Raw genomic sequence first — 24,312 nt, 5'->3', positions numbered from 1 at the left:
TAGGAACAATCACCAAAATACCTATGGCCTTGGCCATGGGCACGCGCAGCTTTGTACAGTCAAGATAAAAATAGGAGACCGCTGGGCGCAAGCTCTTATAGATTCTGGCTCTGAAATTTCGATAGCTTCGAAAACCCTCTTACCTCCAAAATTTCCACTAACGGAAAGACTGAAGGGTTATGTTAAGCTTCGTGGCGTAGGGGCCCAACCCACAGATTACATTCCTGTGGTGAGAATAGCGTGTTGCTTCAAGGATCACCTGAAAACAACCAAACGAAGATTTCTAGACGTAGCTATAGTTGACCCACAGTTTTGCGCCTATGACGTTATTCTGGGGATAGATTTTTTGCACAAGTATGTCACAACCATTCATTCCAAATATATGGAACTAGCAGATAAAGACGGGAATCATGTCGAAGATGTATGGTTTACAATCCCAAAAGGTACATATGGGAATCGTCATGGTGTGATTCATACCCTAGATTTAAAGCATGTTAAACGATACCCACCATCAGTAGGAAAAAGATCGTTTAATGATTCCCAATCAAGACAGAACGATAAGGCTAGACAAATGGCTTTTTCTATCCCCCCTCATACAAACAAACCAATTTATAGGAAACGGAACCTCCCATACAGGAGGAAGGATCTGTCTCCAGAATTGGTCACCGGAAATCACATAAATCCCGTTGTTAGTGTACCTGATAAGAGACAAAAACTCCATACTGAAGAAATTACATCTCGTGTATTCGTGTGTTCCAGGGAAGCTACAAAAGTTCCCTCGGAGCCTACGAATAGAACGAATGGAAAAGTCAATAGACGTAGAAAGGCAAGACGTAAACGAACTAAGAATAGCAAGGTGTATTCCAGTGCTCCTGAGCTGGAACTTACCAACTCGCCTGACTTTGAGAAAGAGGAAAAGAATCTATCCAACTTTGACCCTCAGCCAGGCAATAGTGGAACTTTGGTAGCTAGTTCTACAGAAAGTTCGAGTACAGAGATTATTCCGAGAAAGAAAAAGAATGCGTCTTATGCGACAAGATATAACAAAAAGAACCAACCCTCTGTAAAGCCACCCCTGGCCTCACAGGCGCCAGATGAGCCTGTAGAGGGCCAAGCAAATAGTGGACAGTTAGAAACATTAGAAAAACAATTGATAACGCAAGGAAATGTAAATGATCCCGCAACCCTCCCTGATCTAGAGAGTTCTGCTCAGGATCATAGTCAGAAAGAGGTCGTGCCAGACCCCTTGGGGCTGAACGACGAACTTTTTGATATCTATCCGGACACTACTTACAAAGTACACCTTCCAGCAAATGTCCGCGTGCCGTCCAAGGCTTCATATGACATAGAAATTACCGCACCAACTGGGAACGTGCATCTTTGGGAATTCTTACCGTCCAAAGGAATTCGATATTGGCACTCCTGTTTGATTCCAAGAGGCCCAGTTTTTACAGACAATGGAAATATCACTCTGACTATTTTTAATAGCTCAGATCGAACCAGATCTTTGTCTAAAAATCTTTATTTAGGGAAACTTGTTCCCCAGGTCGAGTCCTTAAATGACAAAACGGATAATGACGTACAGGCCGTTAATCAGATCATACACCTTACTAACAAAGATGAAACAGAGGACGTGGAAGTCCCTGAGCAACCCCAGAAAGTCCCCCAAACAAAGGAAGAATTAGTTCAAGTACTAAATATTGGCCCAAACTTAAACCCAGAAGAAAGAAACCAATTACTGGAATTATTGATGGAATTTAGGGACGTTGTAGCCTGGGACAAGTCTCGTCTGACTGCGGCTAACGATAAATTTATGTGTCCCTTAGAGGTCATTACAGATATACCTGTTTCTCACCCACCATATAGAGATACACCAAAACAGAAAGAGATAGTCGCGGCAGAGATCCAAAGAATGTTAGACAGCAATATTATCCGAGAAAGTCAAAGCCCATATTCTGCACCAATTGTGATAGTAGCTAAAAAAGATGGCTCCCCGCGCATATGTACAGATTTCAGGGGTCTAAATAGGATATTAAGGCCCAATTATACGCCAGTGCCGCGTATAGATGAGATACTAGCGTTTCTGAATGGTACCAAATACATAAATACGTTGGATATGCAAAATGGTTACAACCAATTATTAATCCGTCCGTGTGATATAGAGAAGACTGCATTCATCTGCAGCCGTGGAAAATTCGAATTTTTGAGACTACCATTCGGCCTAAGCACGGCCCCGGCCCTTTTTCAAAATATGATGAATGTTATATTTGGTGACATTATGTGGAAGTATGTAATTTGTTATTTAGACGATTTGGTTTGTCCTAGTCCTTCTTTCCCAGATTTAATAGAAAGAACGAGAATTGTTTTATCTCGACTCCGGGAGGCCAACTTAAAACTCAACCCTAAGAAATGTTACTTTGGTTACGAAGAAGCTTCTGTGCTTGGTCACATCGTCGGTAGGCGAGGAATTTGTGTAGATCCTGCAAAAACGGAAGCTATATCAAAGGTGCCATACCCCACTACAGTCAAAGAAATACGTAGTTTTATTGGACTTTGTTCTTTCTACAGAGCTTTTGTTCAAGGGTTTTCTACTATTGCCAAACCACTCATTTCGTTGACTAAAAAGAATGCCAAATTCGAATTTGGAGAAACTGAGAAACAAGCATGGGATACTTTGAAATCTTGTCTTATATCTGCTCCCGTCCTTGCCCACTTTGACCCGAATCAGGACGCCATAGTTTATTCGGATGCTTGTCGAGACGGAATAGGTGGATATGTCGCACAAATTAAAGAAGATAACCAAGAACACCCAATAGCGTATTTTTCGAAATCACTGTCCCCAGCGGAGCTCAACTACTCCACGGTTGAGCTTGAAGCGCTAGGAGTTACTAAGACAATTTTCCATTTCCACTTTCTATTGGCAGACCGTCCCTTTATTGTGCGGACCGATGCTCACGGCATATGTTACCTCAGAAATAATAAGATGCTAAATTCTCGTTTCATGCGTTGGGCAATTCGTTTGCAGCCCTATCAATTTACGATTCAACACGTCAAGGGCCGCAATAACGTGACCGCCGACTTTTTGTCAAGATGTCCGCTAAAGGATGAATTACCCTCCAAATTCGGTCAAGAAGAAGATTGTGCGGACGTGTGCAACTTAGTGTTATGTCCCAAAATAGATATCAAAACAATGCAAAAAGAGGATGATAAAATTAGAGAACTAATACAAAAGAAGAAAGATAACCCCACTGATCGTGCTCTAAAACCCTATGTTGTAGTTGACGATGTGTTATATCGAGTCATGAACAAAGACAAGAAACTAGTGATACCAGAAAAGGCTATTCCCGACATATTACAAGAGGCCCATTCCTCACCGCTGTGCGGAGGTCATACGGGATTTTCTCGCACTTACTCTAAAGTGAACGAACGTTACTATTTTCCGAACATGGGGAAAATAGTTAAGGAATACGTACGCTCTTGTGACGAATGTCAGAGGGTGAACATCCCTCGAGAAAAGAAACAAGGTTTTCTTCATCCCTTACCTGTAAAAGAGGAATTATTTTCCCGTTGGAGCTTGGATATTTTTGGCCCGCTACATAGTAGCGCAGGCTACAGCTATATCCTGGTTATGATAGAATATCTCAGTCATTTCGCAATATTAGTACCACTACGAAATATTAAAGCCCCGACAGTGGCTAGAGCCATGTTGGACGAGTTAATCACGCGTTTTGGCCCCCCTAAAGAGGTACTGACGGATAGAGGAAGTAATTTTTTATCAACGATAATGGCCGAACTAAATGACTTATTTGATATTAAACATGTTCGAACTGCAGCATTTAAACCGTCAACGAACGGACTGTGTGAGCAATTCAACTCTGTCATTGCAAGTTTCCTAACTAAGTACACGGCTAAACAGCCTACTAAGTGGGCGGAATATGTCCGCTTGTGTGCATATGCCTATAATATATCAACATCCCCTATTAGGAAATATTCCCCATATGAGATTGTCTTTGGTCAAAAGGCCAGATTCCCCACTCAGTTGGACACCCAGTATCAATTCACGAAAATACAGGAACATCAGAAACAACTAAAGTTAATCCGTAAATTAGCCCAGAAGGCTATGACACATGCACAGCAGCAGACTAAATTACGCGTTGATCGCACTAGACAACCTATTAAATTAAAGGTTGGTGACTTAGTATTGTGTAGAGATTATTTACCTAAGAAGGATATTTCTCCAAAGTTGACACCTAAGTATATGGGACCGTATTACCTAAGGAGTATTTCTCCCACAAATGCTTGTAAAATTGAACTAGTAGCAAACCCTAACCACACTCAGATTGTAACTATTGAAAGGTTAAAGAAGTATTTCCCCCGAGACAACTCACGCGAGCCGGAAGATTCTAGCGATAGTGAGGACGAGGAATGTTAAGCGTAACATATAGGTCGCTCATGAGACTTAGTCGCATCAACTTAAAAAAAAAAAGAGAAAAACAAAAACTTGGTGTATACTCATTAGTGAGTGTGTCGAATCTCTCATACATCACATAGACCATTAAAAAGTGGAGTACCTGTAGTCTCGCAAGACCTTTGGCATACACGAACATGGCATACAAGGCTATAGATAGAGCCTGAAAGGAATACATTAAAAAAAGTTATAATATACTTTTCATCAATCTGAAAACAAAAAGTTACTTCCTGGGATCTATCCTCCTCTTCCTTCGATGCTGTAGACGGCGTTAGACACCCATGGCCTACTATGGGAATAGGCAGTCATCTTGTTGGCGGCGCTAAAAATTGATTTGAGGAGCAAATAAGTCATCTTTAGAATCAGGGAAAAAGTTAAACGCGTCACAGAAAAAGTTATGTCGAGTTGATACCGAAATGAATGTTTTGCCAACATATTGGGATAAGTATTTTTTTGTTTTTTTTTTGCTCTTTGTGTGAATGTGGCCGGCCACGAATGAGTTACCCTTCTTCTTCTCCTATAGGACTCCCAATATGCTGCCAAACACAGAGAACCTATAAGGAAAATAAATGTTGACATAGCTGAAAAGTAAAATATTATTAGTAGCTACTAACATTAATACGTACAGATGTCACTTTTTCTTGTATACTTAACTCCAACTTTAAGTATACGTCGTTGCAGCTGCAGGTTCCTCATTCCCAGTATAGGATTCCATCAGTTGCCGCCGCCTGATTATTTCATTTCTCTCTTACGAGAAATCCGCCGCTCTCCCTCTTCGTGTCTAGCAAAGCGTTAACCTAGAAAATAAAGCAAAGTCAATATTGCCTGTTCTGGGTTGTTCCGCTACAAACTTATGCATACTTATGATACACGCGTGCTTACGGATTGCTTTCTTAAATAAAGGAAAAAAAAAAGAAAAGGAAAGCTGGGATCCCCCCCACTAGATAGTTACATAGGCTACTCCACACAATGCCTACCCCATTTGTTTTTCCTTGAGCAATTATTATTTTTATTTTATTTTTTTTCCGCGTAGTTCGGGCGGGAAGCATATTGGTTAAATTAAAAAAAATAAAATAAACTAAAATACAATAAAGTAGAAAAACGAAATAAGGAGAAATACGCCTTAGTCTCTGACATGTTATGGTTGCTGCTGCTGTGGACTTCGTATTCATAGATAAGAGTGAAATTTTTCCGCGACCCCTTCTGGGTGAACACAAGTGACCCTTTGCTGTTGTAAGGATGGCCAATCTATTGGCAAACTACGGCAATGTACGAGCAGACTGCGCATATTGTACATAATGTATTTACAATTATGTATGTATCGGCTATTCATTTTCTTAAAAGAATGTAAATAGCTACTTGTGTACTATACTTCGCTACATTTAGTCAGTAAGATTTCATTACCTTTAAGTTATGCTCAGTTAATGTTGAATTATGATCAAGTATTAACAGTGATGCTCATTTTAGAATAATGTTTTCAGTGATGTTTATCAAAATGCTAGATAGTATCATATTGTATCATTATTTTATTGTGGTAAGATAAGCTTAAGTTAGTGTTAAGGCTACCATATGTATTTCGTAAGAATATTGGGGGTAGATTGATTCCCCCCATTTTTTTCTGTCCTCCCATCATTGGGTACTGGGCTAGAACCCGCTCATTGTACCTAACTTGATTATATTACTATCACCATGTTATGTAAAGTCACGGTTACAAAATGGACACCATTGTGGGCTATAGTAACATTCAAGATGTTGTCCTACCACTACACCACTATACTCGTGTTTCTCAATCATCCCTGTGTGACTGCCTTCATTCAAGTTAAAATCTTGGCTTGAATTGAATTAAAAGGCACACCACGCTGATAGTGCCATGCAGAGTGGTATTAAATCACGTTATCATTGGTACATTAAAATAATAATAATAATAATAATAATAATATTAATAATAATAACAATAATGGTAATAATAAAAATAATAACAAACCATTGGAAGCGAATCAGTACGTGTACATCATTTCGTAATTAGGTTCGATACTCGAATAATAGAAATTACCATAAATTACAGGACACATATTAAAGATATTCGAACTCTGTCAACTTGTTTTAATGAATCTAGTATAAAATAACTTAATTCTGTTCAGAATTACACTTATGATGATGCCCGCCAAAAGATTTAAACCTACAAATCAGGAGACTTTCAAAATTTGGTGGCCCCCTTCATAAGCGGCCCTGTTTAATAGGTGGAAAACACTGCTTCACAACAGCGCATGGCGCACACGAACTTTAGGATATAAATATATGAACGTGACAGTATTTAAAATTTTAAGTGAAATAAAATGTCAAAATAAACAAACAAAAGGGTAATCTTTAAAAATTAAAAGTTAATCGAATAGCATTTTGTTTTGATGCAAATATTTAAAATGTTCACGGATACTTCCTCAACACTTGTCTTTCATTCTGCCTTAAAACTAAAAGCAAATCACCTCTTACCGGGTGACGGAAGTGAGTCCAGCTGTTAACAAGGACTCAGGATGTTGTTGCGTGTAGCTTCTATACACACCAACATTTATAACGGGAAAATAGATAAATAAGAAAATAGGGAAATGACGTCACAACGAAATGAATAATAATAATAAGGTTGCCTCATAAATCATCACGATTGGGATAACCCATAGTCTTAGATAAACAGTTGATGCTTAGCGATCCCTGGTTCGATCCCCTAATGGATCATTTCTTTTATCCTATATTTAAATTATCGCTCCTCACGAGCGCAAGTTTATATTCGAATTGATTATGTGAAAGTGAGTGGAATCAAATGCTTTCAATAAAAAGTTAGTTTACCACATATCATCACTACCTACACTAGAGGTCCCGAGTTCGAGACCCGGAATAGTCCTGTCAAACTTAATATTGTTGTAAAAATGGTCTCAGTTACCGGTGATTATTGGCAGTTACGCAATTGCGTCTCACGTTGAAAGGAAACAGATAAGTCGGAGATCGAGTCCCTACTCAAGCACTTTTTGTATGAGTGACACACACTAAACAACGTTTTTGTTTCCCCTTAGGGAATCATTTACTAAAATCACAAGTAAAGCAACACGCACTTCTGATAATCACTGTTACATTGTAATTTTGGTCACTCTCCTTCATTGAGGTTTTTCACTTAATTCAGTAATGATAACAATCGGTGTGGGATATTCCCAGGATACGAACTGCGATTTCGTTGCACTCGAGTTCAGCACTAAACTATGTTAACACTCACTAGTAAAATGAATTGGTAATTTGACGTGAAGAAATTGAAAACACATGTTTCAAAAATAACACACCAACAAGTTAAGGAGATAGTACTTACCCTGTAACAAGAAAACTCCCCTTATTGTCTCTGGAGACGTAAATCTTCCCTTCTCCTTCTTTTTGCGTTCCCCGAGCAATAGATGGTACGTATACTCCAACAAGCTGAAAAAATGAACCACAAAGTTGAGTTCTTATTTACACTCGTTGGCTATCATACTTAATAATTAGCACAGTGCAATAATGAGCCTCATACTTAATAAGATAACTCTACTATTTAAATCCAGTCACGCCTTAACTACCAAGTTCGTCAAATTCGACTAATAAGTATTCGGGACACTACATTCAATTTCAGGTCCCCGCGTCCAGCCTATAATACTATGTGTGTGTGTGAGCATTTTTCGTTTCAGGTTTTTCCTTACAGAAGCCGAAGTAGCAGAACCTGCCCAGGTAAAAGCAGTGACAGGTCCTACGCCTTGGAAATAACTGAGTATTCATTTTCCTTTTTATATTTTTGTTAAAAGATAGTTATTTTTAATCACTTGATTGTCAATTCACTCTGCCAAGGGAATTTGACATTTTTCTTTGTTATTCTTACTAAGCTACCTACAGAAGGTTTCAAATATAATTAACAAATCACATTGTGCGCAAGATAAGACTGCCTCCACTGAGGGTCTTAGTTATATTAATTAACTTTATATAGCTCAAAACCCTACAATATTATTTCAAGAAATCTCTAACAATTGAGATAACATGCACGTTAACCGAGAATTTCTCAAGTGCTGGATTGCCCTATTGTGAGATACGTCTTATCTTGAACACTATGGGTATACAAGGTGTAATAAGGTGTAAAAATAGAAATGACTAACAATTAGGAAATAATACACGATTCAACTTCATATCAGTCTGATGTAATTGGAAATTCTCAATAAAGTGTAAAACTATGCCATGAATTTCAAGTATGAAACAACTATAAAAAAAAATTGATACTAGTTTGCTTGAGATTGTATTAAATTTTTAGTTAAGATTGATTGATATAAATTTTGAAGATACTTTGGAACTAATTATGTTAACTGGCGTATTTGTAAAAGTATAATTAGATTTAAGTAAGTCTTGTTGAATCTCAACTCTATTTAATAGTTCCATGGTGTACGAAGTAACCTAAATTCAAATCTTACAATCTTTGGTAAAGTTTAATTAAAAAAAAAGGGTAGATAATATTAACATTTCAAGGTATAAAAGATAGTATACAATATACTTCTTGTACTCATGCATAGAAATCTGAACGACTGACCACTTTTTTATTCTCTAAATTAGGAAAAACAATGCAAAAATACTTATCTGACAATGTTCAGAAGTCCCTGGTCGGAAGCCGGCGTCTGTAACAGTATACTAGATGAATTCTCTCAGTTGAGATGCAAAACCCCCTTTTTTCCCCTCTCTCTCCGAACATTCGTCAACTGAGCTGAAAATTTACAAGCCACTTATCATTATGCCAAGCTGTATAATTAGCTCATTTCCGCCACGCTGGCCAAATTCAAACTTCCTTTAAACACTCTAATCCTCAACCTGCCTACATCTGAAAACAAAATATACGGCCAATGTATGTCAATATGGCCATTACGTCCTGACGTTTTCATAACAAACCCGGTATTGCCCTTCTTGTAAAGTACCTTGGATTTACTCACCATATGATTCATCACCCATTAATCATTACAGTAAATGTAAAGAATATTTAATAATTCAGTTTCCTCCATCATTATCATTCCACTCACAAAGAAACAAGCCGAGTTAGGTACATCAATCAATTTAAGAAAAACTTATCTTACCGTGACGTTGTTTTGATCTTCTTCAACCGTCTCGGCTTGAACACAAGAGGCATCCTAACAATAATGTGTGGTCAGCGCACATACACTTAATTCTAGGCTTCCGGTTTAGTTGTTCAATGGTACAAAATTGGTTCTTGTGATATTACTACAATCACATACAATATCAAAACAGGTTTCTATACCTAGATTCTGACGATGTGTGGTCAGCACATTCAGGACATCTGACTGAAAAACATTCTGTATTCGACTCTCATTTTCGAATAGCCTCATTTTTGGGTAACCCCTGCAGGTTCCATTGATTACTATATATTGATTACTATATCTTTCTTAGATTTGATGTGTGGTCAGCCCCGTTGAAAAAAAAATATATATAATGAACAATTACAAAAGGGATTCGGTGGACTTCCTATATAAACAAGTACTTCGCGTAAGCCAAGATTATGATGTAATGCATTAATGAGTATGTAGTCTAATAGCCTCTATGATTGCAGATCTATATCCATTGCCTACCCAGTGTGATGTCTAGAGTAAGGCCCCCCCTGGTATCTGGAGGTACCCAAGGATCCAGATTGCAGCCTGTCAGCCCCCTCCAGGGCTGATCCAGAGGGACGATATGGAAATTGATTTTTATTATTGTCAATCCATCACTGCTTATTAGTGGACAACAGTGACCAAAAACCTAAACTTTCATCCGGATACAGAACTTTCTCTGTGCCGTAAGAATTATAAACTTCTACTGTGACAAGAAAATCCCTTTTATCCACGGACAGACTCCCATTGACTTACCTCAGTTCATTGCTTACAGGTGAAAAACTCTTCTCGTATCAGTACAAACAAAAACAAATTGGACAAGTGAAAAGACTCAAAATAAAAGGAATAAAAACTCCTTTCAAATCAGCGTTATGAAAAATCATAAGAAGATTGTAAACAATGTCAAGAGACTTTAAATATTTCTCAATATATGAAACAACTCAATTTCATTGTAATATCCACGATCTAACGGACCAAAAACAAACAAACAAAAAAAACCATGGACAGTTATTGTCTAAATGTAAAAATTCAATTTCTATTGTTTGGTCAAGTAAAAGCACAAGTTTGTTTTTTAGACATTTAAAGAAGTCTATATGTGAGTATGGTAACTGAGTTTACACATTTTCATTCCACCATGTTAAAAACCGTAAGTTTTGGAACCCTCTGTATAGCTATCTTTTGGCAAACACCGAAGCTAAAAAGACAAGGAAGTAATTTATTAAATCCTCCATTGCACATTATATTTAACTGTGCTCAACAACAGGTCACCGTGACGTCATCATATAGAGTTATTCTCCGCATAACTAAATCCCTTACACTAGGCATTTAAGATTTAAAAACAGAAAAGTTCACCACAACGGAAACCGAGGCCGGTTATCAGTCAAGGCTAGTAAAATTAAAAGAAAGAACGGAACACACTTCCGGTGTGTTTTAAAAAAACATATCAACCATAGCTTATGTTGTGGTTAACTTTTGCGTTTAAAATCTATTCTATAAATCAACAAGATCCACTAACATGATGAAACATGATGTAACTTTACTTCGTAGAATTTCCTTTGTAACCGCAAAGAAATCCCTCTCGATTTCGGTGTGTATTAAAAAAAAAACATAAAATATGTTAATATTATTATTAATAATAAGAACAGGAATACTAACAATACTAACCTATAAACCCCCCCTAACATTCCCCCATTATTATAAAGAAATGTTATGTAGTCCCCTGTAAAAACATGTACTCTGGTATAGCAAATGTAACTGCATCCCTGATTATTAGACTTTGTATCTGTTATTACCATAGGCCATTAGGGCATAAGCTAACACACTAACCATAGGGTCAGTATTTTAACCATTCAGACTCCCCCTCTGCTAACAGAACCACTCATGGAAAAAGAAAGCTAAAGTAATGGCATATAAATCTCTAGGTGCGCTAAATCGCACCACTCATTTGTAATGTCTGTATATTGTCAGTATACGTAAAAGTAATCAATGTGTATAGTGTATTGCATACCACACAGGATGAGAGAAACCAAATCGAGGTCGAAATAGCAATCAAGCTGAGTAGACGTTTAGAAAAACACATGTACATACTATGATTACCCTGTATAGAACAAACCTATACAGTAAGTTTGTAATATATTACATTTATTGCATTATCAATGTAAAGAGCAATAACTAATCATGTGCGATTCATTCTCCGATATCATTAAGATGAGTTTAAATATATTATGCGTATAGACGCACATATAACATTTATTAAGCATTAAGCCACTGTGTTAATCGCTAGTTGTTAATTATTCAAGTTATTTTACATATGCGGTTTAATCATTTAGTATGCAATCGCTTCTATGTTACAAATAAATATATTACCAGATATGTAATGGAGTACTCAAATACTTACAGTACATTACAGGTTATAAAATATTCACTTGATTCTGGAACGTAGAGTATAGCCTATGATTTATGAAGTATAACTGGTATATTGACACAACATCAGAAATGTTGTTCACAAACTGTAAGACACAACCCCGCAATAAATTAAAAAAAAAATATTCAGGCAACCCAATTGAGTGTACTAGTCTATATCATTGCATGTTTATCCCATTTGGCTTATACTATAAACCATGAGAACTACTCTTGTAATTTTATCGTTCATCACAGTCCAACGTTAAAGCGCTTCACGCTATTCTTGTTTAAGTGTATTTAATGTTAAATTTCTTTCATTTATAGTTGAATAAAATTAGTAGCCTGAGACAATCACATTTGACACGTATATCTATAATTGTACTCAGTACAGCAAAGACAATTGTACTTAAGAAAAAAATCAGTAAACTCACAAAATATTAATTTTCTTTATAATACTAGAAGTTGTACTCATAATCGGTTCGAAGTCATACTTAATAATATGGTTAGGAATGGGTTTAAAAAAAATACCATTGTGAGTTCATACGAAACCTTTGATAGTTATAAGCTAGAAGGAATCCACGATTGTAAGGTTTCATCCTACATAGTTTTAGTCTACTAGTTTGTTAATGGAATTGAGTAACATTTAAAAGTACTATAGTTAGTTAAGACACATGAAATCTTACAATCCCGCTCTCTTGCAGTTTAGTCGTGCATAATCTCCCAATCCCTCAAGAAAGCTTGTTTTTAGTTTCCTAGCGCCTGACGTAAGGCCAGTTCTATATTAACCCTTTAACTCCCAGCAACTTGCCTTGGACAACCGTTTCTGTACTTGAATATAAATGCCAGAAAGATAACTTTCGACATTTTTTTTGTTTATTTTTTTTTTACCGAGGTCGGCGGATAACTGTTACACAGTTGTGCCTCGAAGTCCTAAGCCGGACCCAAATTATGGGGCGAGACGCCCGCGCTTTTCAAATTGTGTGTGTAGTAAGGAAAAGAGAGATAGGGAGAACGGAGTCAGTTGAGGGTCAGATTGAATTAGTGACCTGATGCCTCATTGACACCAATCCACACGCATGTATTAGTGGTATGACCCTAGCTATGATTTACTCAGATCACAGAGCTGGGTCCTAGATGCAATATTTAGGGAATACCACGAAAGCAATAAATACAGGAAATCTATTATGTAGTTAGAGTTAGGTGTAAAATAAAACTGTAAAAATAAATGTAAAATAGGAATTTCAATCCCGGCGTGATAGAGAAAAATCATAGAAAAACCTAGAAGTCTTAACCACTATTGAGCATGCGCGTGAAGAAGTCTCTCCCATGCTCGATGAGGCTCGTGACGTCGCCTTCGAGCTACGTCAAAACTGGCAGAAATGCGTGGGACGAAACGCCTTTATAAACGAGGCCTGTTCGCCGCTCCGGTTGATTCTGCTGTAGACCGTCGACGAGTGTGTGTGCTCCCAAGACCCGGACGCTTAGTAGAACATCAGGTATGTGATTATTTTTTCTAAGTTCCCCCTTTAACGCGAGATGAGCACTTTGAGAATGTTTAGTGTCGAATACGAAGTCCCTTCAAATTGAGACCAAATTCCCTCTTCGAGAATTAATAGTTTTCCCTTCGGGCCAATGCAAGTTGCGATGTACGAAGTTCATATCTCACTATATTCAATAAATCGCGGTTTAGCATAAAACCTTCTAGCACCCATTGAGTATTATAGGGGTTGTGCTCCCACTTAGATGATGTAGTAAAACTACCAAGTTGTAATTCCAAGTAACCGATTTTGTTAAATTCATCTGTATTTCTATTTTTTTTTTAATAAAACGAAAAGTGAAATGGTCTCTTTGATTTAGTCAAGCTATCCCACCTAATTAGATTCAACTCACAGTCTTCATGTGTTACCTGGATTTCGATTTCCAGTACCAAGCTCTACCACTGTTAGTGCACTTTCTCATCATCTTCGAACCAGTAAGCCAAAGACGTTTTCGAGACCGAGGCTAAACGGGAGTTGGACTCCGAACCAACTTTGTAATATTGGGTGGAGAGTGAAGAAGTGATCTCAATTACGATTTCACAAAAGAAAGTGTACACAATTGCTACGCCAATCTCAGAACAACAAAAACAACATCATATAACAACATCATATAACAATATATATATATATATATATATATATATATATATATATATATATATATATATATATATATACCTTTTTATCATTTTTTGTTTTCCTTTCACTTTTCCCCACATATCTTCGCGGAAAACAGAACATTTCCGGGTTCCGGAGGAAGTATGGTTGCAAAGCTGAATGTCAAGCTTAAAAAAAGGTTCCCCATAGGGTATGAATTCAACATTCAGTGCACAACCCCTCCGCCCCATTTATTATAAATTAAGAATATGATACATGCATCAATGAATACAAAAAAAATATTTATAAATCTAAAATAACAAGATAATATAAAATAAAAAAATATGATACACAAAACATGATCACACTTATAACTTTACAAAAATTTACAAATCTAAAATCTTAAAATAATATAAAATAATAAATTATAATAATATAAAAACGTGACCAAAATAACATAACCAAACAAAACATGACCACTTTTTTCTTCTACTTTCTTTCCCTTTTTTATCTTTTCCTTACTTTTCTCTTCATGTCCATTATTACTCTATTTTTGTTCTTTTCCAATTTCTATTTTTTTATTTTTCCCTTTTTTCCTCTCCTTTCTTCTTTTTTCCCTTTTTTATCTTTTTTCCTTTTAATTTATTTATTCACAAAATATTACAAGAAATTATAAAAATATACAAAATTATAAAAATATTTTAAAAAGTATACAATAAAACGACAAACCAAAAAAAATAGAAAACAACTTAAAATGCTTGACATCAACTACAATTTTAATAGACCAACACATTAAAATCTTTTAAAAATAGTCCATATGGCTATTGAGCATTTCAATACTTGATTTTTTTATATTATAAATAATTTTATTTAACAAAAATTTCGGTAACTCAAATTTCCTTAATACCTTTTTCGTTTCAGTTGGAATACCACCCCGGGATCCAAATACTATCGGTACTACTTCAAACTTTTTCTTATCTAAAAACTTTCCTTGTAACTTCTCATACTTCTTTATTTTTTCTACTCTAGCTCTTTCTACCATTCCATCTTCTTCAAATCTAATTGTAATATCCATTACAGTTCTTAAGTTCCCACGTTCCACAATCAAATCTGGCTTCAGTATCTCCCCATCTACCTCATACTCTTGTTCCATGCCAACGCTATATTTTTTAAAGAGGCAATGATCTCGAATTGCCTTAACTACCTGATCATGTCTAGCGATCCTATAATTTGCATGAGAAACACATTTTCCTAAAATATGACCCATTGTTTCTAACTCTGCTTTGCAACTTCTACATTCATTATTAATTTGAGGATCTACTCTGGCCAATGCTACTTTTGTGCCGAAAGTATTTGATCTCATTTTAATTATATCAATAAACCTATTGTCAGGAAACAGATCATCCACAAACAAAAATCTATTACATACAGGATCATTCCTGAACAGGCGGATACCTTTCCCCATACTCTCTTTGCTTGCCCAACTTTCAAAGTATTCGTCCTTTAATTCATGTTTTTGTTTAATTCTTTTAAACTACAATTCTCTTTAACCTTCAGTTTCTGAGTAAGTTTTAACTCAATCTCTTCCAAGTATTTACCCTTACAAAAGTTTACCAACACAGGATCTTCCATATTTCTCTTCAACGAAAAAATAAACTTAAATTGAGCCAGACCAATTATACCAGTTAAATTGGGGAAACCCAGTCCACCATCTCTTTTTTTTACATAGAAAAAGTCTTTAACCATAGATGGATGGAGATGAAGTCAGTTTTTTTAACTACTTCCTTATCATTGTATTTATTTCCTCCAAAACGCTGCTACTTAGAAAACTTGCTATCCAAATATAAAAAAAAATTAGTTGCACATATGTTTGAGCAAGTGATATTTTTTGACGTGGTTTCAACGGTAACTTCGATAGTCTAACAAAAACTTGTTCCAATTCCGATACATGATATGAATTTTCTATCCCCTTATTAAGAGTATAGTTACACCCCAAGTACCTAAAAGGTTCACAAATCTTCATATCCTTTAAAAATTCTCCATTTATTTCTAATCTCAGACCCTCCGACACAAACGATCTCCCAGAAAGATACAAATTAATAGTGTAACATTTATTATATGACATACTCATTCCCATCATATTCAATACCTCTACAAAATATTTTATAAGCTTCTGGAGGTCCTCTTTAGAATTAGCCAACAAAACATCATCTCCATAGGCTAAAAGAGGCAGTGTTATATTTTCATACTTATAACCTTACTCAGTCCTAAAAGCCCGACGAACAATCTCATCCATAATAATATTAAATAACAACGGACTGAGTGGGTCGCCCTGCCTAACTCCCCTTCTCACTGGTAGGTTTACCTCTGTTTTAACAAAGTTTGTAAAGTTATTACTATACAAACTTTTAATCGTACTGCAATACATCAAGGGAATACCTCTACTTTGTAATCAATCAATTATCAAGTTTTGGGATGCCATATCAAAAGCTTTAGTAATGTCAACTACACATCCATACAAAGGGGTGCTTTTCTTCCCTTTTTTAACAATATCATCTAATATAAAGCAATTTGTCAGAGTAGAGTTCCCAATCCTAAATCCTTTTTGCGCAGTATGAATTGGTATCACCTTATTTAACCTGCTATCAATAATACCAGTGAAGACACGACATATTAACGAAGTAATTGTGATAGGCCTCCAGTTAGCTACATCATGCGGATCTTTACCTAATTTCGGTATCAGTACAGTTTTATTATTACTCCAACTTCTTGGCCTGCAACCCTCTAATAATATAATATTAAACAATTTACACAGAAAATAGAAACATTTACTATTATTAATATCCTTTTTTACTATTAGGTCAACTCCCGGGGCAGTTCCATTTTTAATTTTTCTAATTCTCTCTGATACCTCTTTATATGTTATTGGGCGCATCAATTCTTTCTTACTATTTTCATCTACCATTTCTCCCACAATATTTATTTTCACTTCATTTGCTTTCCCCCATAGTTCACTATAAAATTTTCTAATACTTTCTTCGTCGGGATAAATATCCACCTCCAAATCATCCAATTCCTGATCTTCAACCAATAATGTTGCTAATTTTTCTGGGTTCTTTTCATATAGTTTTTGAAAGTTGGCATATCTTTTCCTTTCACCACCGTTACCATTCTTTCGTTTCATAACCTCCTCTTTAACCTTTTCTTTGTCTTTACTACAACCTAACATCCTTATTACTTCATCATAGACTTCACTAATATTGGAACAACCCTCTTTCAACATCTCATTTAATGTACAATTTATCCTTTTCTCCACCTCTTTCATTCCATCTAAGTACAGACTCTCCATATATTCTACCATTCCTCTCCTAACGTCAGCTCCCTCCAATTGATCAACCAATCTTTCATCAACTAAATCTTGTACTATTCTCTCAAATATATTTTCCTGTTCCTGTCTATGAATAATTTCTCTATCCATTGCCAATACTATTTCAGTATTAATTCCCATATCCACCATTACCTCCTTTTTTCCCAACTCCTTCAGCTTTACCTCATTTTCCTTAATAATTTGCTCCATTCCTACTATACTTTCCCTCAATTCCATCAATTCTTTTTCATACTTTACAATTGTTTTTTCCAACTCATCAACTTTCTCATGATACTTCGTCTTAACCTTCAACTCAGACTCCAATACTTGCTCATCTAATTTATAGTTGTGCGCCCTTAACTTTTGTTCTCTTAATTTTAAACATTGTAGCTCTTGTTGGACCTTCCCTAATTCTTGATTTAGTTTTTCATTTATTTCCTCTAACTCTTTATTCCATTCCTTTTCCGCTATGATTTTATCTGAGTTATTACCAATCATTTCCTTAAGCCTTAAATTTTCTTCCCTATACTCTTTAACTTTACACTCTATCTCTTCTAACAAAGAACTATATTCTTCCTTACTCGCATTTCTTGTCTGTTCTTCCCTTTTTTCAACAACATTTCTGTATTTTTCATTATTTCCCCTATTAACCTTTTAAACAAGTCTATCACGTCACCCTGTTGTGACTCGACACCCAATCCCCCTAATTCTTCTAAAATCATATTCTTTAATAATTCTACTTCCACATTTTTAACCTCATTATCATCTACTCCATTATCTTTATGCATTCCATCATCTCTCTCATTACCCATTACATCTCCTTCATCTATATCTATTTCTATGGGAGTTAGCTCGGCCAAGGCCTTCTCTACTGTAACTTTAGTTTTTTTTAGCATCTGACATTTTTTATTCCTAATTTCCGCTAACGTTTTGTTAAGAAAAGACCTATACAATATTTCATTAATGTCTACCTTATCCTTATTCTTTTGCAAAATACTTTTAATTTTTTTGTATCTGATTCTGTCCATTTTTGTTGCTCTTCTTACTCACTTTTTTCCTACTTTTTTCCAATTTGAGCTCATTCCACTTCTGCCGATGTGCCTTCGCACGATGAGTAGCTAACCCTCCCAACTTTTGAAAAGAGGATGGACACCATGGACATTTATACTCGTATTCTGTTTAGGACCCGTACACTTGGGTGTATGACAATCCGCCGAGTGAGTTTTGTCAAATCGTCCCTTACATACCGAACATTCCAACAAAAACTCCCCAACGTGGTGTTCTTCTAAATGATTATAAAATTTCCTTTTATTTGAAAAAATAAGCTGTGGGTGATTTAAACAGCTAAATTCCACCATTGGGAAAGAAAATATTAATGTTTTTCCTTCTAAATATTGCGAACTCACCGCGATATCAGAACCTCAGCCATCGTATATCTTATAAAAAATAAAAATGACGTATTCAAATAGATCAAACATTACAAAACGACTCCCAACTAAGAGGAATAAATCCAATAGAAACTGCCAAAAGATAGAATAAAGACTATATATAACCTACTCAGAGAGCCATATAAAATAACAATAAAGTTTTATACAGAAAAAAACTAAAATAAAAATGAAAAAAATAATTTACAACCTTACTCCCAGGTAGGTGGAAGAACTCCCTACTACCATGTACATTTCTTTCATAAATTTTCAGTTTTTAATACATAATATAGATGCGTACGGTAATTCTCATATTTATAAGTATAAAGTTCTTCACCAAATCCCAGATACTTTTATACATAAATTCAACAAATTGCTGATCAAAAATGGCCAAATAAATTATTGAGCCTAAAAGAAGAAAGCACTTGTAGAAAACTATTATATATAAATTACAAATATAAAAATATTCAACATCATATTATTTTTCGAAAGCTATTAAATTCCAATTTGTACTTATCACTAATAGCCCAGTAAATTACCAAGCCTAAAAATGCTAATGTTTTCCAAAAGCCTCTTACCTATAAATTCCAAACACTCAAAATATAAAAAATCTCACTTTGTGTTTTCAACATCATTAAATTTAAATATGCAATTATCTTTAAAGGCACAATAAAAATTAATATCTAAAAATACTATTAGTTAGTTGAGATATTTTTTAAACATTATAAAAGTTAAAAGAGTAAAGAATCTCACACTGTGAAACCTTTTTTTTAAAACATTATTTCCATGGAATCAAAAAGGCACAATAATTAATCCAGCTTAAAGGCAGCACACCTTCATTAATATATATTATATATAAATTTGGACAACCATCATAAAAATTAGACAAAAAACTTCATGCTGCTTATATGTCTATTTCAATTATTGCAGTAAACTTGAATCAGCACCACACCTCACACCGTCCCGTCCAATCCACCGTCAATTAGCAATTCAATAGACCGTACACCCTATTATATATCTGCACCATAATTTCATGTCTTCACACCACACACTTAAATGCACCGTCGAGACATATATACCGTCGAATCCAACTATCTTCGTTCCGTTGACTAATATCCAGACTGATAAAAACGGCAAAAATTCCATTTCCACCTAATTTTCCTCATTAATGCACCGTCAAGCCTTATAAGCCTTATCGACCGTCTTAAATAAATTGACGGAAGGGCACCACCAGGAGTGTGGCCTGCGGCTTAATTTGACAACACGGGAAACCTCACCAGGCCCGGACACTGGAAGGATTGACAGATTGAGAGCTCTTTCTTGATTCAGTGGGTGGTGGTGCATGGCCGTTCTTAGTTGGTGGAGCGATTTGTCTGGTTAATTCCGATAACGAACGAGACTCTAGCCTGCTAACTAGGCGCTGGAATCTTTCCTTCCAAGGTTCATGTCTTCTTAGAGGGACAATCTGCCTCTAGCAGCACGAGATTGAGCAATAACAGGTCTGTGATGCCCTTAGATGTTCTGGGCCGCACGCGCGCCACACTGAAGAAATCAACGTGTCTTCCCTGACCGAAAGGTCCGGGTAACCCGCAGAACCTCCGTCGTGCTAGGGATTGGGGCTTGTAATTATGTCCCATAAACGAGGAATTCCCAGTAAGTGCAAGTCATAAGCTTTCGTTGATTACGTCTCTGCCCTTTGTACACACCGCCTGTCGCTACTACCGATTGAATGATTTAGTGAGGCCTTCGGACTGATACCCAGCACCTCCGTCTTGCGGTGGTACCGACGTGTCGGAAAGATGGCCAAACTTGATCATTTAGAGGAAGTAAAAGTCGTAACAAGGTTTCCGTATGTGAACCTGCGGAAGGATCATTATCAATTCATCACCACTGCGGTGGTTGATGTCAAAAGTTTCTTATTAGTGTGTCGTATCAGTTAGATTGACACCGTTGAACGGGAGCCACTGATCTTGACAGGCGAAGGAGAGGAAGGTGACCCGTGTCTTCCCTACAGTTGGGAAGCGAGCCGCAAGAAGGGGAGCCACTGTCATCGGCGAGGGTAGCGTAGGCTACCTATTGACACAGGCCGTGTGTCATCTAAGGATTGAAGTAGACTTATTTCGGTGGAGAAGTCTTGAAAAGACTCCAAGAGGGTAAGACTAATTCATCGGAGCAGGAGTCTTAAATGCTCAGTTAGATGACATGATAAACCAGTTCCGACATCCAAGGGCTCAAGTAAGCTTATTCCGTTTGAAAAGAAGTCTTGAAAATGATCCAAGAGAGTAAGACTTATTCGATCGGAGCAGGAGCGTTTAAAATGCTTGTGCCGGATGTCGGGTGCTGGGGTAGAACGAAAGCTTGTCCTCCAAGGACTCGAGTAGGCTGTGACTGCTCTGTTGGAGAAGTCTTGAAAAGGCTCTGAGGAGCAAGGCTTACACGTTAGTAGCACAAGAAGCCTTTAATACGCTCGGGTCGGGCGACTAGAGCTAGAATTCGCTGCTTTGTAGGCCAGTATCCTTTTCTGTTCAAGATGGCCTTCAATGAAAAACTGGTAGCCATGATTTTTGGCTACAAACTCATGGGCAGCCTAAGATTATTCCTTGTGATGCAGGGAAAGGTTTTCGAATGAACACGCCCAGCTTTGTGGTTAGTGACCGCAGCTGACGGGGCCAAACGGGAGGCAGTGCGGCCCCCGATGCGGTAAGTTAAACGAACTTTAATGTCTTGCACGGCATACGTGAAATGCTGTTGTAGAATTTTTACAACCCTGAACGGTCGATCACTTGGCTCGTGGGTCGATGAAGAACGCAACTAGACGCGCGAAAGAATGTGAACTGCAAGACACAGGAACATCGACGTTTCGAACGCACATTGCGACCCAGGATCTCTTCTGGGTCACACCTCTCTGAGGGTTGGTATCTTTATGCTGGCGGTGGAAGTTTTTCAGATGACCCCACGGCCTCTCGCTACTTCGGTAGTGATGCTGTGGCCATGTGCAAGGGGCCTGGCAAGGGGTTTGGCGCATGGCTCGACTTTCTTGTTGGTAACCTCTTGTGACCATGGGTCCGGGGAATTGAAACTGTGTGTTCTTGGGCTTCCGCGACAGCGGTTGTCTTAAATGAGCAGCAAAGGCTGGTGGTTTACATCCGCCAGTTGAGGCAGTTTTTGTCTCGACGAAAGTTCCTGAGTGAATTGGGGAACTTGGTCCTTGGATTTCATCCTTGCCAAACCCCTTTCGATGGGAACGAGACTATCTTGTGTCCATGCAATTCTCTAGCCTGGGCCGGCGCAAGGCTGGCTGGCGAACAAGGTAATTGGGCCTCTGAGTTTTGTACACATGAGATTAGTCTCTCTCGAAGCATTCAGGGCGAACGAGGGTTTTTGGAGTTTAATTCTCTAGCCTGGGCCGGCGCTAGGCTGGCTGGCGAACAAGGTAATTTGGCCTCTGAGTCTTGATATTCCAATTTGCATCTATTCCTGGATGAGCTTCAGTACGAGGTGCCCGGCAAGGGGTCAGGGGGTGACCCCTGACTTACGTTGGTGGTCTTCATCTTGTAAATTGAAAAGTCCTGTTGTGCGCGAGCCTTCCGGTGCGCTGTGTTTTTATATTATAAAATCTATAAAATCTATAATAAGAAAATTGTTATACTTGAAAAACAATTAAATCTCATATTACCAAATTAACTTGTTTAAAACTCATCATATTTACAATTAAAAATGTAATATAAAATTGTGAGTCTAAAACGTGTATCCGTTTTTTATATTGGTTGTATAGAAATTTTTATTGAAGATGTAACGATAACTCTCAATAAGTACTTCCACTAGTACTCATATTACTATTTCTTCTTAATATTGGGGTTTTTATTCTGTTTTTTGTGGTTTTGCCTGGATTTTGAGAGTTTAACGATATTTTAGAGACAATTATAGCATTTTTAATTGTTTTACTGGTACAAAACCTTGTAGCATATGCAAACAATATAAATATGCCCAGTATGACTTGAAAATTTTAAAAACTTTTGTGTTGGAAGGAGTTTGTTAAACTCAACTAGTTCTGTTTTAAGCTAGTTATTTCGATTCATTTTGTTACTTTGCTATTGCAGTATCATAGTGAAGCCTGTTTCGATTGGCAATTAAATTAACGTTTCTTTCTTTACAACCCAGACTTATTTTAACTCAGTATTTGCTGTTATTTTACGGTCATAATGCTATGTAGGTTTTACTTTAAATTATTGCTATTTTAAATAATGGAGGGTATTATTTTAATTGATTTTCCGTTTGAAGAAGATGAGTTGTTTTGTCCGAAACATCCTAAGGACTTATTTTGGAACAATAAAGGATTTTTAAGTCATTTAGAAGCCAAACACAAGGGTAATTTTCGTTTTAGATGTAGTCAATGTAAGAAGGCTTTTGATAAGTTTCATAATATATCATGCCATGTACCCAAATGCCCAGGGGAAAGAAAAGATACTGGCGATTTTCGCTGTAACTATTGCCCAAGGAAATTTAATACTGCACATGGCAGGGGGACTCAAACAAGGATTGAACATCCTGCCGAGCGTAATGGTGAGAAGATTGCCGAGGTGAATAAGAGAAAACTACGACAAAGACCTGGCGCAGGGCCAAAATGGACAGATGACGAGATCGATCTGTTTGTAGACATCGTTAATTCTAACTTAGGAGATTAGAACGTTAATTTAATATTAGCGGATAACTTCCAGGGAAGAACTCTAAGTGAAATCCGCGATAAAAAGAAGCACCTTATAAGAATTGGAAGGATCTCGAAGGAATCTATAGCCATTAACAATGACTGTAGTAAACCGAACAATTGAAAAGGAAGTCTAACTCATATGATACAGACGAATGTGAAAGCGAGGAAGATATAAGTCATGGAAGATATGAATTGCGTCGTAAACGGTGTAGATTGGTTACGGATAAGAATTCTGAAGACAATCCCACGGATCCCGGGAATGAATTGCTAATACGGAAGAAAAGGACCAGGAAATTATCCTCTACAAGTGAAGATGAAGATGATGACAAAGTTAATTTAACGAATGATCAAAAGGACGTCCAGACCTTAACCTCTCAATTTGACAGATTGATGATTAATGAAGTAACTCAACTAGAAGAAAGCTCGCTGCATGATTTTGCGAATAATGGCGAAAAGGAAGTGGAGCAAGTTGCAGAAGGAAGAAAAGAAGGTAATCGGGATATTGTTAATTATAAATGTTTTGATATTGACGGCAATATTATCATTAATCGAATAGAGCTCTCGCCTACTAATACACAATTTGGGACCAGTGATTTAAGATCACCCATTCGACGAGGAGGAGATTGTGAATTTAAGACAGCAGATTCAACTTTAGTC

The 24,312-nt window shown here is 36.9% G+C and overlaps 1 non-coding gene and 1 pseudogene across 1 annotated transcript; both read left to right on the top strand.

Annotated features, from left to right (window-relative positions):
• Positions 1–20,134: 20,134 nt before the first annotated feature.
• Positions 20,135–20,815, top strand: LOC145688622 (small subunit ribosomal RNA; annotated as a pseudogene).
• An 895-nt stretch (positions 20,816–21,710) lies between these two features.
• Positions 21,711–21,862, top strand: LOC145688750 (5.8S ribosomal RNA). Its single transcript, XR_014131981.1, has one exon. It is a non-coding gene; the product is annotated as a 5.8S ribosomal RNA (ribosomal RNA).
• The last annotated feature ends 2,450 nt before the right edge of the window (positions 21,863–24,312 follow it).

The sequence above is a fragment of the Thermobia domestica genome, chromosome 6 (genome assembly GCF_964235325.1).
Source record: "Thermobia domestica chromosome 6, izTheDome1.hap1.1, whole genome shotgun sequence".
Classification (NCBI taxonomy): Eukaryota; Metazoa; Arthropoda; class Insecta; order Zygentoma; family Lepismatidae; genus Thermobia; species Thermobia domestica.
The sequence above is the reverse complement of the archived record's forward strand: the minus strand, read 5'-3'. Positions and strand labels throughout refer to the sequence as shown.